The sequence below is a fragment of the Palaemon carinicauda genome, chromosome 28 (genome assembly GCF_036898095.1).
Source record: "Palaemon carinicauda isolate YSFRI2023 chromosome 28, ASM3689809v2, whole genome shotgun sequence".
Classification (NCBI taxonomy): domain Eukaryota; kingdom Metazoa; phylum Arthropoda; class Malacostraca; order Decapoda; family Palaemonidae; genus Palaemon; species Palaemon carinicauda.
This window is the reverse complement of record NC_090752.1, coordinates 4,656,494-4,676,027: the sequence shown is the minus strand read 5'-3', so window position 1 is coordinate 4,676,027 and position 19,534 is coordinate 4,656,494. Positions and strand designations below refer to the sequence as shown.

At 34.9% G+C, this 19,534-nt stretch overlaps 1 pseudogene; it reads right to left on the bottom strand.

The window, feature by feature from the left end:
• Positions 1-218: 218 nt before the first annotated feature.
• The window catches only part of LOC137621431 (monocarboxylate transporter 9-like), a 46,810-nt pseudogene continuing 27,494 nt past the window's right edge, over positions 219-19,534 (bottom strand).

Here is a 19,534-nt window from a genome sequence, read left to right as displayed (position 1 = left end):
ATAAGAGGGGACACAGGCACGTTATACCCCTTAAAGGGGAAAAGAGGTAACGGCGAACCTTGGAAGAGTACCACACTTGATGCCCATAACTGGCCAAGTTTGGCAATGAATATATATATATATATATATATATATATATATATATATATATATACTGTATATATATATATATATATATATATATATATTTATATATATATATATATATATTCATATACATATATATACCAAATATTTATCTCCAAATGACAGTAGCATTTATAAAAAACATACCACTGAAAAAAAATTCCTTCCTTTGTCAACTTTGAAAATTGCCTAGTCCAGGTTACGTTTCACAAATCATGGCGCGGGTAGAAAAATCGTAACAAAATATATTCCTTTGTTGTATAGAAAAGGGATTTATTTTCAAGGACGTTTTTCTGCTATGACCCTGGGGGCACAATCGCCTGCTGTGAAGCGCAACTTGGATTTGCATTCGATGACCTTATTTCTACGGGTAAGACCGTTATTACGATGTACTGTTCTTACATTACAATCTGTTGTACATCCTCCTTATATACAGGTAATAATGCAGACTTAAAAGTACTAATATCTTTGTGGTTCTTTCAAATCAATCCGTTTATGGAATGATCTGCTTTATTTACGCAATGGCTAAAGGTTGCTACTATAGTATGATATCTACTACCTATTTTCTATAATATGATATCTACCATTTACTTTTTATCAACCAACTGTTGGTATTATGAAATATGATCGAAATGGTTAAGCATTTATTATTATAAAACGAAAGAAGTAAAAACCAGATGATTAAAATAACGTCCAAGCACTAGCCCACCCCTATTGCTTGCATGTGCGGTACATCCATACACCGTCCTCCAGAACAGAGGAGCAATGAAATAATGTTAAATCACAAGGCTGAGCTAAAACCAGTTTGAAGTAAGTGATTAATTGAATAATTAAAGTAACCCCAAAATGCTAGCCTACAGGGCTTTCTTATATGTGCAGCACATCCATGCACCGCCTACCAGAACAGAGGAGCAATGAAATAATGTTGAATAGCGAGGGAAGTGAGCCAAGGCCGAGCAGAAACCAGTTTGAACTAAGTGATTAATTTAATAAATAAAGTAACGCCAAAATACTAGCCCACATTGCTAGTTTGCATCAGTGGCACATCCTTGCACCGCCTTCCAGAACAGAGGAGCAATGAAATAATGTTAAATCATGAGGGAAGTGAGCCAAGGCCGAGGAAAAACCAGTTTGAACGAAGTGATTAAGTAAATAAAGTAACTCCAAAATACTAGCCCACAGGGCTAACGTGCGCAGCGAAACATGGTAGGTCGCAAATAGTCTGGTAGATATCATACTGTAGTAGCACCTGCTAAAGAATGATGTAATTCTGTTTTTTTAAAAGGAAAGTTCTCATATCAAAAGCAGAAAACCACAGAAGAGCAACGAGATAAGAAATAACAGTAATCGTCATCGAAAATGTCGTCCCAATTAGTCGAATTGGTTTTTATTTGTGCTGGAGTCAGAACTGAACTGAAGTTTACTGACGACAGTCCAACTTTCGTCTTCTGTAAGTTGAACGGACTGTGCAACAACTGGAAGCTGGTTTAGTCTGCTTTTAAGCTACTTTGGCAACTGTCTAAGTTATGAAGAAGTCTTAAGATCGTTCATTCATTGTCATAAAGACCACACGAGTCATGGATATTAGGTCAACGTCAATTATAAGTGTGTAACCTTTATGAACATTGGATGAGCGGTAATTATAAGTGGTAACCTTTCTGGATGTTGGGTTAATGCTAAATTAAGTTGTAATCTTTCTGGGTATGGGAGAAGCTAATTATAAGTGGTAACCTTTTTTGGATAGTGGGGGAACACTAATTATAAGTGGTAACCTGTCAGGATGTTGGGTTAAGGGTAATTATAAGTCGTAACCTTTCTGGATTTGGGAGAAGCTAATTATAAGTGGTAACCTTTTTGGATAGTGGGGGAACACTAATTATAAGTGGTAACCTGTCAGGATGTTGGGTTAATGCTAATTATAAGTCGTAATCTTTCAGGATATGGGAGAAGTTAGTTATAAGTAGTAACCTTTTTGGATGTAGGGTTAATGCTAATTATAAGTCGTACCCTTTTTGGTTATTGTGAGAACGGTACTTATAAGTAGTAACTTCTCTGGATGTTGGGTTAAAGCTAATTATGAGTGGTACCTTTTTTGGATATTGGGTGAACACTAATTATAAGTGGTAACCTTTCATGATGTTGGGTTAATGCTAATTATAAGTAGTAAACTTTGGTTATTGGGAGAAGGGTAATATAAGTAGTAACGTTTCTGGATATTGGGGTAACCCTAAATATAAGTAGTATCCTTTATGGATGTTGGGTTGATGCTAATTATAAGTGGTAACCTTTATGGATACTAAATAAACGGTAATTATAAGAAGCAACCCTTTTGGATACTGGATAAACGCTAGTTATAAGTGGTAACCTTTCTTGATGTTGGGTTAATGCTAATTATAAGTAGTAACCTCTTTGGATATTGAGAGAACAAAAAAGTGGGCTGGCCATGGGCAAGAGCCCTTGAGCTTTAGCATTTTGCTTTTCCAATTAGGGTTGTAGCTTAGCTATTAGTAATAATAATAACAATAATAATAATGATGATGCCAAAGGTGCATGGCAATCTTAATCAATCAGTCATCCCCTGCTATTTTTTTCTTTTTGGAGCCGTTGGACTTATAGCATATTACTTTTCCAACTAGGGTTGTAGCTTAGATGATAATAATAATAATAATAATAATAATAATAATAATAGTTGAAAGCTACTATGTCTTGGTGGTTTATCGAGTAGATATAACAAGCTTTTCAGTCATTGTAATTCGCTATTTTATCCCTTGGAAATTCACTATTAGATATTTATATATATATATATATATATATATATATATATATATATATATATATATACAGTGATCTCTCTTCTTTATGGTCTACAGGCGCGTAGCTTAGATCTAAACGGGACTAAGATGGACGTAATGCTTGAATAGGTTCCCTTAGACGGATGGGCTACCGGCTAATACACTCGAAGCAAAAAAAAAAAAAAAAAAAAAAATACACAGAATATATACTGTACTTTTCCTAACAGGTGATAATCAGTGAGGTGTTTTTTTCATGCCTAGAGGCTGTTTCTATCGGAAATTTGCTTCATAGTATGTAAGACATAAGCATTTTATTTTTTCAATTTATTTGTCTAAGTGTATCTATCCATCTACACAGAAGCTCGCATGTGTATATTATATATATATATATATATATATATATATATATATATATATTGTACATACACACACACATATAATTCCTGTGAAAATCACCTGAAATTTATCATTGCGATAACATAGACACATTGTTTCCAGTAACGTCTATATAACAACGCGTCTACGAAATTTAAAAGCGCTGACATTTCAGTTCCAAAGTCTATTGTAGTTACATTTACGAAGCAACAACATTTAATTTTTCATCACATTTATGTACATTCATACATGCATTATTGATAACCAGTGGCGTAGACATACATATTTGCCTCTTCGTAAAGCTAATGGTTCAGTTACAAGGTAAATTAATTTTTAACAGGTCAAAAGAATAGTTGAAATTATTGGCTAATTTGTGCAAAACTTATCTACTTGTGTCATAAACTTTCATAAATAAAAAGTAGCTTTCGATACTAACGTCACTGGAATACTATATTGTTCAAGAATATTTGCCACTTAACTTCTCTAAAAATTCAACTTCATTTTCCGTGGTGCAAAATTGAAGTTACATGCTCTTATTTAGGTGAGGTCAAGCTCACAAGATTACCACCTAATGTGACCTCACTTTTTTCTGTGGTGCAAAATTGAAGTTACATGCTCTCTTTTAGGTGAGGTCAAGGTCACAAAATTACCACCTAACATGACCTCACTTTTCTGTGGTGCAAAATTGAAGTTACAAGCTCTCGTTTAGGTGAGATCAAGGTCACAAAATCACGAGAACTAACATGACCTCACTTTCGTCACCAACGATGTGGCGACTCCATAAAAGTTGGCTAGAAGCCAGAAATCTCAAGGACATCACCTTTGTGACAGTCCTTTCAAAAATCACCTTAAAACATAAAGCAGTTCACAGACCACAGGGTCTTTGTGGAATCTTCAAGTCGGCTAAAACGATTACACTATTTTATGCTATTTAAAGTTATGTATCTATCACATAGGTTTTTATGCCATGGAGATCATCAGTTCTCTTGACGAGCTACTGCCCTCCTTGGCTTTGTCATGTCAAAAGGATAATTAGTAATTATTGTAGTAATTATAGTTACGCTGCTGGACTACCACACGGATCCATTAAGTGTCAGAATATAACTTTGAGTGCTTTGCGTATTGTGTTTACGCAGATACAAAACAGCTATGACGCAAACGGTTCTACAGATAGTAACAAAGATGCTTGACTAAACCAATCTGTGAGATACGCATCGCTAATTGTAGTTAATTGATCATGTGACTTACTCATTACCTAATTTATGCAAAATGGTTTTATCACGATTTATTAACTCATGGCTAATCTAATCTATTTGATGTATCACGAAAGTAATGATACAAAACTCTAGATATATATTAAATTCTAAAACACAGAATTACAATTTATCTCCAGTATTTACCGAATCATTTTATTAATTTTTGACGAGGGATTGCCCCATTAACTTACATTTCTCTCTAAGGACCAGGCTTGCCGTTCTGACAGCGACTTGTACAAAAAAAGACATAATTACAAAGATGATTCCTTTTTATATCGCTTCCTCTTTCACAGAGGTATAATCGCTGCAAAGATTCCGGTCAAAATAAGCTCCACCCCTTATGACATCATAGCCAATCATGTCTCCTGCGTTAACAGTAGTCACAAATCTGTAAGGGGATGTTTAGTGACTGTTGCTAATGTGGGAGACAAATTAGACAACGTGATTGGCTATGACATCATCAGGGGGTGGAGCTTATTTTGCCTGGAATATTTGCAGTGACTATAGTTAATCATAGGGGGTAGGACGTACTTGAAAATTCTAGTTGGAATTAAAAAAAAAAAACATGCACATGCACTGTCATACATACACTAAAATTTTAGTCCGTTTATCGTTACACACTACTGATACGAGTCCACTATGTTTACATAAGGCAATGAAGTCATTACAGGGGTGTATAATGATACATCGTCTAAAATCTAAGATGTTTAGTTTTAACAATGAGGTCATTTTAGCATCTGGGTTGGTAGGATTCACACGAGTATATTTTCTAGCATCGTTCTGCTGTAAACTTTTGAGCATACAAAATTCATACGAGTATGGTCTCTGGCATCTTTTTGCTGTAAAACATTTGGATCTACAAGATTCATACGAGTATGATTTCTGGCATCTTTCTGCTGTAAACATTTGAGTCTACAAGATTCATACGAATATGGTTTATGACATCTTTCTGCTGTAAACATTTAAGTCTACAAGATTCATACAAGTATGGTTTCTGGCATCTTTCTGCTGTCAAACATTTGGGTCTACAAGATTCATACGAGTATGGTTTCTGGCATGTTTTTGCCGTCAAACTTTTGAGTCTACAAGATTCATATGAGTATGGTTTCTGGCATCTTTCTGCTGTAAACGTTTGAGTCTACAAGATTCATACGAGTATGGTTTCTGGCATCTTTCTGCTGTAAACGTTTGAGTCTACAAGATTCATACGATAATGGTTTCTGGCATCTTTCTGCTGTAAACGTTTAAGTCTACAAGATTCATACGATTATGGTTTCTGGCATCTTTCTGCTGTAAACGTCTTAGTCTACAAGATTCATACATGTATTGTTTCTGGCATCGTTCTGCTGTCAACTTTACATCGAAAAGCCCAATATTTGGTTGTAGAAATTCTCATGGTCGGATTGTGTGACATCACTTTGACGACCTCTTTTGACCTAATTAATATGTGACATCACTTTAACGGCCACGAATGACTCTATTATTGTGTGATATCAGCTTATGTTCTGATATCACCTTAATGAACAGAGGTGACTAAATCCATGTGTGACGTTATCTTAACAAACACTTAATAACTTCATTATGTGACATCACATTAATCAACATAAGTGACTTCATTATTGTGTGACATCACATTGATGAGCATAAATGATTTCATTATTGTGTGACATCACATTGATTAACATAAGTGACTTCATTATTGTATGGCATCACATAAATGAACATAAGTGACTTCATTATTGCTGGACATCACATGAATGAACATAAGTGACTTCATTATTGTGTGACATCACATTAATGAACATAAGTGATTTCATTATTGTGTGACATCACATTAATCAACCTAAGTGACTTCATTATTATATGACATCACATAAATTAACATAAGTGACTTAATTATTGTATGACATCACATAAATGAACATAAGTGACTTCATTATTGTATGACATCACATAAATGAACATAAGTGACTTCATTATTGTATGACATCACATAAATGAACATAAGTGACTTCATTATTGTATGACATCATATAAATGAACATAAGTGACTTCATTATTGTATGACATCACATAAATGAACATCAGTGACTTCATTATTGTATGACATCACATAAATGAACATAAGTGACTCCATTATTGTTTGACATCACATTAATGTGACTACACTATTGTGTGACATCACCCGAACAAACATGAGTGACTTAATTTTTGTGATATCACTCTATCTAACACTAATGACATCATTCACACCAGAGTATGATGAAAACAAGTACCTTATTAATGTAAAGATTAGCGGCAAGTAGAAAACACCCTCGTGTGACATCCATATCGGCGTTCAAGGTTAATCAACATTTGGCGTAACGCTGCATACGCATTACGCAACATTCGACAGTTGCATTTTTGCGGCATTGCAAGTAGAAAATATTCGGTAAAAAAGCCTTTCTTCGTAATCGAACATTTCATAAGAATATATAACAATTTGAATCTATAACAATGTCGATACAAAAAGAGATATGTCTGCAGTAACAAATGAAGTGAGTTTAAGCGCTGACAGGTCAGTTCTTGGAGTCTCCTTCTTCTCCCACAATCCTAAGCATCCACACACTGTTAAAAATTTGTATCAAGAACACGGTAAATTTGCGGCAACATTTATTCCAGGATTTTTTACCGTTTTAAAAACGGATATATTCACGTAAAGGAGTGATGTTACGGTCACCAACCCGTAAAAGATAATGACGTAAGGTAAAATTACGGTCGCCTGTATTTTACTGAAATACGGCTGAGCACAGTATATTTTTTCACGGTGAATTTCAAATTATAATTACGGGTTTCTTTTAACAGTGCATTCATATTCTTTACATTCGGACGTCCTCGTTACACATAACACATTATTTACAATACGAGTACCCTGTATATTTCCAATAAAAATATCGATTCTCGCCATCTCTTTAGAAATGAAGTCCATGAAAATTGCCCTTTATTTTGTAAGACTTATTATCTAAACCTTAACACTACAGATTTTCTTTTAAATGCAGGTTTCGAAGGAGCGTCATTGCACAATGTCTTTTCAGAAGAGATTCAGAGTAGAACGTCTTTTTATGGGAAACAGAAAAATCAAAACATTTACTTGTATTGATTTACACAACATAACCTCGATGAGGATCAGTGCACAAGACTATTTTGCAAAGTCCGCCTTGATGTGGCAAGAAGACGCATTTTTTTCAGTTTTGGAAGATCAAATTTGATTCAAAATACGAAAAGATTCGATCAGCGATTCTTTTTTTTGAGAAACTGGCTCTGTTCAAGACTTGGTCGCCATATTTACTGAAATTACGAATGCATTTCAGTTCGCATCTCCTCCAAAAAATCTGTATGCTGTGACGTACATAATACATCCAATTAGTACATTGACAATTAGAATTAATGTAATTGTACAGCCATTACGAAACGGGAAACATTTGGTACCATTATTGTCAAACATACCCTCTATCACCAAACGTTTGTTTCTCGCTGTCAGATATCTTACCCTCAATTTCTCAACTCTTCACACTTGGCTGTTTTCACACTTGGTTGTTATTCATGGCTTCCAATTCCTGCTTCTTCTTCTCCTTGTTGTTAACGTATTTGAGGACAGGAGGCTCCAGTAGCATGAGGAAGGCGGAGATCACCATTGAAAATCCCATGAAGTAGTAACAGTGAACGAAGCTGTTGGTTGTGTCCACGAGAATTCCTGAAAAGAATGACGTGACGTGTTAGTTTCATGGCGATTTTATCTCGAGTAGTTACAGGTTATGTTTTGATAAGCGTGTTTTTATCTGTTACCTTCGCCAACTTCGTTGCGAGGGTTGTGAGTTTGTCTTGAGTAGTTACAGGTTATGTTTTGATAAGCGTGTTTTTATCTGTTACCTACGCCAACTTCGTTGCGAGGGTTGTGAGTTTGTCTTGAGTAGTTACAGGTTATGTTTTGATAAGCGTGTTTTTATCTGTTACCTACGCCAACTTCGTTGCGAGGGTTGTGAGTTTGTCTTGAGTAGTTACAGGTTATGTTTTGATAAGCGTGTTTTTATCTGTTACCTACGCCAACTTCGTTGCGAGGGTTGTGAGTTTGTCTTGAGTAGTTACAGGTTATGTTTTGATAAGCGTGTTTTTATCTGTTACCTTCGCCAACTTCGTTGCGAGGGTTGTGAGTTTGTCTTGAGTAGTTACAGGTTATGTTTTGATAAGCGTGTTTTTATCTGTTACCTTCGCCAACTTCGTTGCGAGGGTTGTGAGTTTGTCAGGTATTATGTTTTGATAAGCGTGTTTTTATCTGTTACCTTCGCCAACTTCGTTGCGAGGGTTGTGAGTTTGTCAGGTATTATGTTTTGATAAGCGTGTTTTTATCTGTTACCTTCGCCAACTTCGTTGCGAGGGTTGTGAGTTTGTCTTGAGTAGTTACAGGTTATGTTTTGATAAGCGTGTTTTTATCTGTTACCTTCGCCAACTTCGTTGCGAGGGTTGTGAGTTTGTCTTGAGTAGTTACAGGTTATGTTTTGATAAGCGTGTTTTTATCTGTTACCTTCGCCAACTTCGTTGCGAGGGTTGTGAGTTTGTCTTGAGTAGTTACAGGTTATGTTTTGATAGGCGTGTTTTTATCTGTTACCTTCGCCAACTTCGTTGCGAAGGTTGTGAGTTTGTCTTGAGTAGTTACAGGTTATGTTTTGATAGGCGTGTTTTTATCTGTTACCTACGCCAACTTCGTTGCGAAGGTTGTGAGTTTGTCTTGAGTAGTTACAGGTTATGTTTTGATAGGCGTGTTTTTATCTGTTACTTTCGCCAACTTCGTTGCGAAGGTTGTGAGTTTGTCTTGAGTAGTTACAGGTTATGTTTTGATAGGCGTGTTTTTATGTTACCTTCGCCAACTTCGTTGCGAAGGTTGTGAGTTTGTCTTGAGTAGTTATAGGTTATGTTTTGATAGGCGTGTTTTTATCTGTTACCTTCGCCCACTTCGTTGCGAAGGTTGTGAGTTTGTCCTGAGTAGTTACAGGTTATGTTTTGATAAGCGTGTTTTTATCTGTTACCTTCGCCCACTTCGTTGCGAAGGTTGTGAGTTTGTCCTGAGTAGTTACAGGTTATGTTTTGATAAGCGTGTTTTTATCTGTTACCGTTGCCAACTTCGTTGCGAAGGTTGTGAGTTTGTCTTGAGTAGTTACAGGTTATGTTTTGATAAGCGTGTTTTTATGTTACCTTCGCCAACTTCGTTGCGAGGGTTGTGAGTTTGTCCTGAGTAGTTACAGGTTATGTTTTGATAAGCGTGTTTTTATCTGTTACCGTTGCCAACTTCGTTGCGAAGGTTGTGAGTTTGTCTTAAGTAGTTACAGGTTATGTTTTGATAAGCGTGTTTTTATGTTACCTTCGCCAACTATATTGCAAAGGTTGTGAGTTTGTCCTGAGTAGTTATAGGTTATGTTTTGATAGGCGTGTTTTTATCTGTTACCTTCGCCCACTTCGTTGCGAAGGTTGTGAGTTTGTCCTGAGTAGTTACAGGTTATGTTTTGATAAGCGTGTTTTTATCTGTTACCTTCGCCAACTTCGTTGCGAAGGTTGTGTTTTGATAGGCGTGTATTTATTTATTACCTTCGCCAACTTCGTTGCGAAGGTTGTGTTTTGATAGGCGTGTTTTTATTCATTATTTTCGCCAACTTCGTTGCGAAGATTATGTTTTGATAGGCGGGTATTTATTTGTTTGTCTGTGTGTATATATTTGTGATTGGCATAATTCATAAACTATGAGACGGAATCTCATGAAATTTGGTGCGATTATTGGCCCTGATCCAAGGATAATTTGATTAGATTTGGGAAGTGATTTGGTCAAATGTTAAGGTCACGAAGAAGTAAAAATCTATTTGAATTTTATGAAATTTGGTAGGATAACTGGCCATGATCGAAGGACAATTTGATTAGATTTTGGAAGTGATTGGGTCAAAGGTTAAGGTCACGAAGAAGTAAAAATCTATTTGAATTTTATGAAATTTGGTTGGATAACTGGCCATGATCCAAGGATAATTTGATTAGATTTGGGAAGTGATTGGGTCAAAGGTTAAGGTCACAAAGAAGTAAAAATCTATTTTACTGAATTTTATGAAATTTGGTAGGATAACTGGCCATGATCTAAGGACAATTTGATTAGATTTGGGAAGTGATTGGGTCAAAGGTTAAGGTCACGAAGAAGTAAAAATCTATTTGAATTTTATGAAATTTGGTAGGATAACTGGCCATGATCTAAGGACAATTTGATTAGATTTGGGAAGTGATTTGGTCAAAGGTTAAGGTCTCAAAGAAGTAAAAAATTATTTGAATTTTATGAAATTTGGTTGGATAACTGGCCATGATCCAAGGATAATTTGATTAGATTTGGGAAGTGATTTGGTCAAAGGTTAAGGTCTCAAAGAAGTAAAAAATTATTTGAATTTTATGAAATTTGGTTGGATAACTGGCCATGATCCAAGGATAATTTGATTAGATTTGGGAAGTGATTTGGTCAAAGGTTAAGGTCTCAAAGAAGTAAAAAATTATTTGAATTTTATGAAATTTGGTTGGATAACTGGCCTTGATCCAAGGATAATTTGATTAGATTTGGGAAGTGATTTGGTCAAAGGTTAAGGTCTCAAAGAAGTAAAAAATTATTTGAATTTTATGAAATTTGGTTGGATAACTGGCCATGATCCAAGGATAATTTGATTAGATTTGGGAAGTGATTTGGTCAAAGGTTAAGGTCTCATAGAAGTAACAAATTATTTGAATTTTATGAAATTTGGTTGGATAACTGGCCATGATCCAAGGATAATTTGATTAGATTTGGGAAGTGATTTGGTCAAAGGTTAAGGTCTCAAAGAAGTAAAAAATTATTTGAATTTTATGAAATTTGGTTGGATAACTGGCCATGATCCAAGGATAATTTGATTAGATTTGGGAAGTGATTTGGTCAAAGGTTAAGGTCTCAAAGAAGTAAAAAATTATTTGAATTTTATGAAATTTGGTTGGATAACTGGCCATGATCCAAGGATAATTTGATTAGATTTGGGAAGTGATTTGGTCAAAGGTTAAGGTCTCAAAGAAGTAAAAAATTATTTGAATTTTATGAAATTTGGTTGGATAACTGGCCATGATCCAAGGATAATTTGATTAGATTTGGGAAGTGATTTGGTCAAAGGTTAAGGTCTCAAAGAAGTAAAAAATTATTTGAATTTTATGAAATTTGGTTGGATAACTGGCCATGATCCAAGGATAATTTGATTAGATTTGGGAAGTGATTTGGTCAAAGGTTAAGGTCTCAAAGAAGTAAAAAATTATTTGAATTTTATGAAATTTGGTTGGATAACTGGCCATGATCCAAGGATAATTTGATTAGATTTGGGAAGTGATTTGGTCAAAGGTTAAGGTCTCAAAGAAGTAAAAAATTATTTGAATTTTATGAAATTTGGTTGGATAACTGGCCATGATCCAAGGATAATTTGATTAGATTTTGGAAGTGATTGGGTCAAAGGTTAAGGTCTCAAAGAAGTAAAAAATTAATTGAATTTTATGAAATTTGGTAGGATAACTGGACATGATCGAAGGACAATTTGATTAGATTTTGGTCGTGATTGGGCCAAAGATCAAGGTCATGATAATGAAAAGGTCAAAAACGTCTTTTTACCATAACGCGGTCAATTTTTATCTGAGTGGCCGTTCTAGTTTATGTTTGTTTAATTTTGATTCGCATAACTCAAAAGCTCCTTGACCGAATCTCAAGAAATTTGGTGCGATTATTGGCCATGATCCAAGGATAATTTGATTAGATTTTGGAAGTGATTGGGTCAAAGGTTAAGGTTACGAAAAAGTAAATAACCATTTGACTGAATTTTATGAAATTTTTGGAAATTATTGTCCATGATCCAAGGACAAGTTGGTTAGATTTTGGGTGTGTTGGGGCCAAACCCCAAGGACAAAGTCACGAAAAGGTAAAAAACGTATTTTTGGCCAATTTTTATCTGATATGCATGAAACTAGTGTCAAAATGTGCATAATTCAATTGCCTATCTTGTAATCTAATATTCAATGTGATATAGTGATGTCATTACCCTTGTTTATGTTTGTTTGTGATTCACATAACTCAAAAACTAATTGACCGAATGTCATGAAATTTGGTGAGGTGATTGGCCATGATCCAAAGACAATTTGATTAAATTTTTGGAGGGATTGGGTCAAGGGTCAAGGTCACGAAAAAGTAAAAAACGTCTTTTTGCTATATCGTGGTCAATTTTTATCCGATTTACATGAAACTAGTGCTAAAATGTGCACAATTCAATGTCCTATCTTGTGGTATACAACATAATCTAGGTAAAGGTATGTGCTCTACTGAAAGCATGATTTAGTCTTTTAAGGGTATTCATTTGCTATGGTTGTGCAGTGCATCACTGAACCTTAAGCGTTGTATTCGTAGTAATTTAGTGTTATTATGAATGAGATTAAACTTTAACTTTAAACGTGCACAAAAAGCTAATAAATATATCTCACTCAGATAAATAATTTCTCCGTGAATTATCATAAAACGATACTGTCTAAAATTAATGCTACTTAAGATTTAATAAAGTTCAATAAAGACTTATGTTATAAAATCCCACATTAACTCACCATTCACTTGCGGTGAAATGAAGTTCATGCACCCGTGGAAGAGCCTGGCGAGACCGTAAGAGGAGGCGAGGCGGGCTGCCCCGTGATGCTGAGCGAGTACCGTGGGGATCAGCACGAACCAGGCGCCGATGCCAAAACCGTACACGCTGAGGACGGTCGTTAGTGAGGCAAATGTGTGGAGCTGGGGTACCAGCAAGACAGCTAATCCCGATGCCATGCCGCTGTAGATAGAAGAAGAGGATATAAGGAGATGAGAGGATGCTTTTGGTAGAAGGTTATTGGAGAGGGCGAATCAGGCAACCGACCCCTTAGTGTAGGGATAACGCTGTGAATAAGAAGATTGAAATTCTTGCAATGAATAAGTGAGCAGGAAAAATAACATAGAGAATTTGAGATTGTTTAATGTTCAAACTTACAGCGAATGTTTTTTTTTTAATGTTGAAGAGGCCGACACGAATCAATTGTTATAGTTTATGTATGAAAGATCTGTTTTAATGCTGCTGTTATTCTTAAAATGTTTTATTTTATTTGTTCATTACTTCTCTTGTAGTTTACTTATTTCTTTCTTCACTTGGCTGTTTTCCTTGTCGGAGCCCTTGGGCATATAACATCCTGTTTTTCAAACTAGGCTTGTAGCTTAGTTAATAATAATAATAATAATAATAATAATGATAATAATAATAATAATAATAATAATAATAATAATAATAATAATAATGTAAAAATGATAATAATGATAATCATCATCATCATCATCATCATCATCATAACAACAATAATAATAATAATAATTATGTACTCGGGACTTAATATTAACTGATGTTATGCTATTCTTGTCTGATGCTGTTAACAGTGCTGATAACTTAGGAATATTATACTAAGAATGTAACAGCTAATATCCTATGAATCAAAATATTGCGTGGTTAAAGTTTTGATATTGCATTGCAAGAACTAATTTCCCTGTTTCTAAAGTATTCCCAAAATACATTACTTCTGTGCTTACAAACATCGTAAATAATGATTATGTTGCATACTAGAAATATTAGTTAAAGCTTTTTTATAATCTAAATTACTTTGGTAAACAAGATCGCGAATTTTTTATTAGCATATAATTCTACACTCATCATTTATTGGGGAATATAAATATTATCAGTTAAAATGAACTGTTTTTATGTTAATGATATACATTACATGGATATTCATCAAGCAATATATCATTACTAATTTACCAATTAGGTCATACTAATTAAATTTTTGATATTCCTCTCACAGGTTTCTACTCTTATTTATTGGGGAACATAAATATTATCAGTTAAAATGGGCTGCTTTTAAGTTAACGCCATACATTACATAGATATTTATGAAACAATATTTCATTATTAATTTACCGATTAGATCATACTAATTAACTAATTAAAGTCTTGATATTTCCCTCACAGGTTTCTACACTTATTTATTAGGGAACAAATATTATCAGTTAAAATGGGCTGCTTTTGAGTTGATGATTTACATTGCCTAGATATTCATCAGACAATATTTCATTATTAATTTACCGATTAGATCATACTAATTAACTAATTAAAGTTTTAATTTTTTCATCACAGGTTTCTACACTTATTTATTAGGAAACAAATATTATCAGTTAATGGGCTGCTTTTGAGTTGATGATTTACATTGCCTAGATATTCATCAGACAATATTTCATTACTAATTTACCAATCAGATCATACTAATTAAAGTCTTAATATTCCCATCACATGTTTCTACACTTATTTAATAGGGAACAAATATTATCAGTTTAATGGGCTGCTTTTGAGTTAATGATATACGTTGCCTAGATATTCATCAAATATTTCATTACTAATTTACCGATTAGATCATACTAATTAAAGTCTTAATATTCCCATCACATGTTTCTACACTTATTTAATAGGGAACAAATATTATCAGTTAAAATGGGGTGCTTTTGAGTTAATGATATCCATTGCCTAGATATTCATCAGACAATATTTCATTATTAATTTACCGATTAGATCATACTAATTAAAGTCTTAATATTCCCATCACATGTTTCTACACTTATTTAATAGGGAACAAATATTATCAGTTAAAATGGGGTGCTTTTGAGTTGATGATTTACATTGCCTAGATATTCATCAGACAATATTTCATTATTAATTTACCGATTAGATCATACCAATTAAAGTCTTAATATTCCCATCACATGTTTCTACACTTATTTAATAGGGAACAAATATTATCAGTTTAATGGGCTGCTTTTGAGTTAATGATATACGTTGCCTAGATATTCATCAAATATTTCATTACTAATTTACCGATTAGATCATACTAATTAAAGTCTTAATATTCCCATCACATGTTTCTACACTTATTTAATAGGGAACAAATATTATCAGTTAAAATGGGGTGCTTTTGAGTTAATGATATCCATTGCCTAGATATTCATCAGACAATATTTCATTATTAATTTACCGATTAGATCATACTAATTAACTAATTAAAGTTTTAATTTTTTCATCACAGGTTTCTACACTTATTTATTAGGAAACAAATATTATCAGTTAATGGGCTGCTTTTGAGTTGATGATTTACATTGCCTAGATATTCATCAGACAATATTTCATTACTAATTTACCAATCAGATCATACTAATTAAAGTCTTAATATTCCCATCACATGTTTCTACACTTATTTAATAGGGAACAAATATTATCAGTTTAATGGGCTGCTTTTGAGTTAATGATATACGTTGCCTAGATATTCATCAAATATTTCATTACTAATTTACCGATTAGATCATACTAATTAAAGTCTTAATATTCCCATCACATGTTTCTACACTTATTTAATAGGGAACAAATATTATCAGTTAAAATGGGGTGCTTTTGAGTTAATGATATCCATTGCCTAGATATTCATCAGACAATATTTCATTATTAATTTACCGATTAGATCATACTAATTAAAGTCTTAATATTCCCATCACATGTTTCTACACTTATTTAATAGGGAACAAATATTATCAGTTAAAATGGGGTGCTTTTGAGTTGATGATTTACATTGCCTAGATATTCATCAGACAATATTTCATTATTAATTTACCGATTAGATCATACTAATTAACTAATTAAAGTTTTAATTTTTTCATCACAGGTTTCTACACTTATTTATTAGGAAACAAATATTATCAGTTAATGGGCTGCTTTTGAGTTGATGATTTACATTACCTAGATATTCATCAGACAATATTTCATTATTAATTTACCGATTAGATCATACCAATTAAAGTCTTAATATTCCCATCACATGTTTCTACACTTATTTAATAGGGAACAAATATTATCAGTTAAAATGGGCTGCTTTTGAGTTGATGATTTACATTGCCTAGATATTCATCAGACAATATTTCATTATTGATTTACCGATTAGATCATACGAATTAACTAATTAAAGTCTTGATATTCCCCTCACAGGTTTTTACTCCTATTTATTAGGGAACATAAATTTTATCAGTTAAAATGGGCTGCTTTTGAGTCAATGATTTACATTGCCTAGATATTCATCAGACAATATTTCATTATTAATTTACCGATTAGATCATACGAATTAACTAATTAAAGTCTTAATATTCCCCTCACAGGTTCTTACTCTTATTTATTAAGGAACATAAATTTTATCAGTTAAAATGGGCTGGTTGTAAGTTGATGATTTACATTGCCTAGATATTCATCAAACAATATTTCATTATTAATTTACCGATTAGATCATACTAATTAACTAATTAAAGTCTTAATATTCCCCTCACAGGTTCTTACCTTGCGAAGTAGAGATAACTGATCTTGCAAAGGCCGAGGTCTGACACGAATCCAATTCCCAGGCGACCAACCAAATCGACAATGGAAGATATCGAGAGCATCTTGGGAACCTGGGACGAAGGAATGTCAACCGACTCGGCATACGCAGGTAAGAAGAATATAGCGTGAGGTGCGCCAGTTGCCATAAAAAATACCGACATGGCGACCAGTAGAAATAGAGGGTTTTTGAAGAGGGAGACGTCGATGCAACTCAACATGAGCGTGCAACAGCAATTTGGGCCTTTGCTGGGTGATTCTTCTTCTTCCTCCTCCTCCTCCTCTTCATCGTCTTCCTCCTTTTCTTCCTCGCCGTCCTTCTCCTTCTTTTCCTCTTGTGGTTTCTCCAGTTGAGATTGCACCTGCTCCTCCTCCTCCTTGGCCACCTTTGGTGTTTGCTCTTCATCCACTTCCTCGGAAATCTGAGAATCGTTGTCTTGTTCCTTGACGGCCGTCATTATCCTCCCTTGCACCCTGCGACATGAACTCTGCCTCCCCAGAACAGGTCGGCCTTCCATGCTCAGCCTTGACTGCGACTGCCGAACGCTGCCGGAACGATTTTTGGGCAATGGAACGACCCCCTCTTCCTCCGACGCCAATCGCACGAGAGTGGGATGCCTCGCAACTTTCTGGGTGGTTTCCGAACCCTCTGATGTTAATCTCACCAAAGGTTGGTGCTTGTTTTCCCCCGTCAATACCAGCTTGGAGAGAGACGATTTGCTGCTGGCTGCGATGCTGAGCCTGGAAAGGGAGGACTTGCTCCCGAGGGCCATGCGGATGGAGGATCGACTGCCCATGGACGTCCTCTCGCCGGAAATGCTCCAGGATCTGGCGTACAGCGTTAGATCTGGGATGCTGTTCATCATGGAGGCGCTCCTGAGGAAGGATACTTCGCCTCTCAGTTCCTCCTCTTCCACTGTTGTCGTCGAGTTGAGGCGGTTACGCACCATCCGCTGCCAAATGGCGTGAGGTCTGTTCAATGGGGTACCTGGGGCAGAAGCAGGCGATGGTAAATTGGCCCTTGGGGTGGCAGGTGTGTTCGGTAGGAGCTTGTTATGCTCCGGTACAGGTACATGAGCCTCCGATGATTCTTCCTTAGGGCGTCTAAGCCTCTCTTCGGCCTGAATCAGGGCATGCAGACGGATTGGACGATACAGCATACTCGCAGCGCATATGTGCAGTTGCATGGCTGCCAAGATTAGCATAGTTCCCCTGAGGCCGTACTCGGCCAGGAGGTAATCTATTAGTGGGGGTAGGAAAAAGCCCCCGAGGGCGTTGCCAGAGACGCATATAGCTGATGCAAGGGCGCGGCGCTTTTCAAAGTACAAGGATACGATCAGGACGCCTGGCGTTGTTGTAAGACCAGCGCCAAGACCTGATATAGAAAAAGAAGAAAATGTTATATAGTAATAACTTGAAAGTATATCGATACGGGAATTTGAACTCGCCATTAACAAAATATGAAATAAGATAAAAAATGAAAGGATTTGAAAATTTTGAATGTAAGCCTTCACCAGCAGAAAAATTAATTATCTTATATATTTACCAACAGAAAAATATATCTCGACTCTTTACTAACATAAAAATAAATTATCATGAGTCTTCATCAAGAGAAAAATAAATTATCTTGAGTCTTCATCGTGAGAAAAATAAATTGTCTTGATTCTTCATCAAGAGAAAAATAAATTATCATGTCTTTTTCATGAGAAAAATAAATTATCTTGAGTCTTGAGCTTCATCAAGAGAAAAATAAATTATCTTGAGTCTTCATCAAGAGAAAAATAAATTATCTTGAGTCTTCATCATGAGAAAAATAAATTATAATGAGTCTTTACCAACAGAAAAATAAATCTTTATAAAGAAAAGTATTAATACCTATGCCACGGAACGTTGGCATTAAACAGACGTGAAACATTGAGTGGCCTTGCAGTGTTGCCACATTTCGCCAATTTCATTCATTACATCTCGCTTAAAGAGGGAAAACAGTGGTGCCAGATCTACAATGTTTGCATACTTCTAGTGAGATTTAATGAATGAAATTGGCGAAATGTGGCATCGCCGCATGTCCATCCCATGCTACACGAGATTATGGACAGACTATTGAAATCGACATTGCCAGTAGAAATAGTTGTTAAATAATCATTGTCACTATTCTTTTTCTTCTAAAGGTACTAGACGGATGTTATGCTTGAATAGGTTCCCTTAGGCTAATTAACTCGAAGCAATATTTTATATATATATATATATATATATATATATATATATATATATATATATATACACACACACCTGTGTATATATACATATACACTGAGAAAATACTCTTCCTAACAAGTGATAATCAGTGAGCTATTATATACCAAGAGGCTATTTCTGTTTGCAAATAGCTTCACAGTATTAATAGCTACAATGCTTTAGAAAAAAAAATCATTGTTATAAAACTCTCACCACCTGT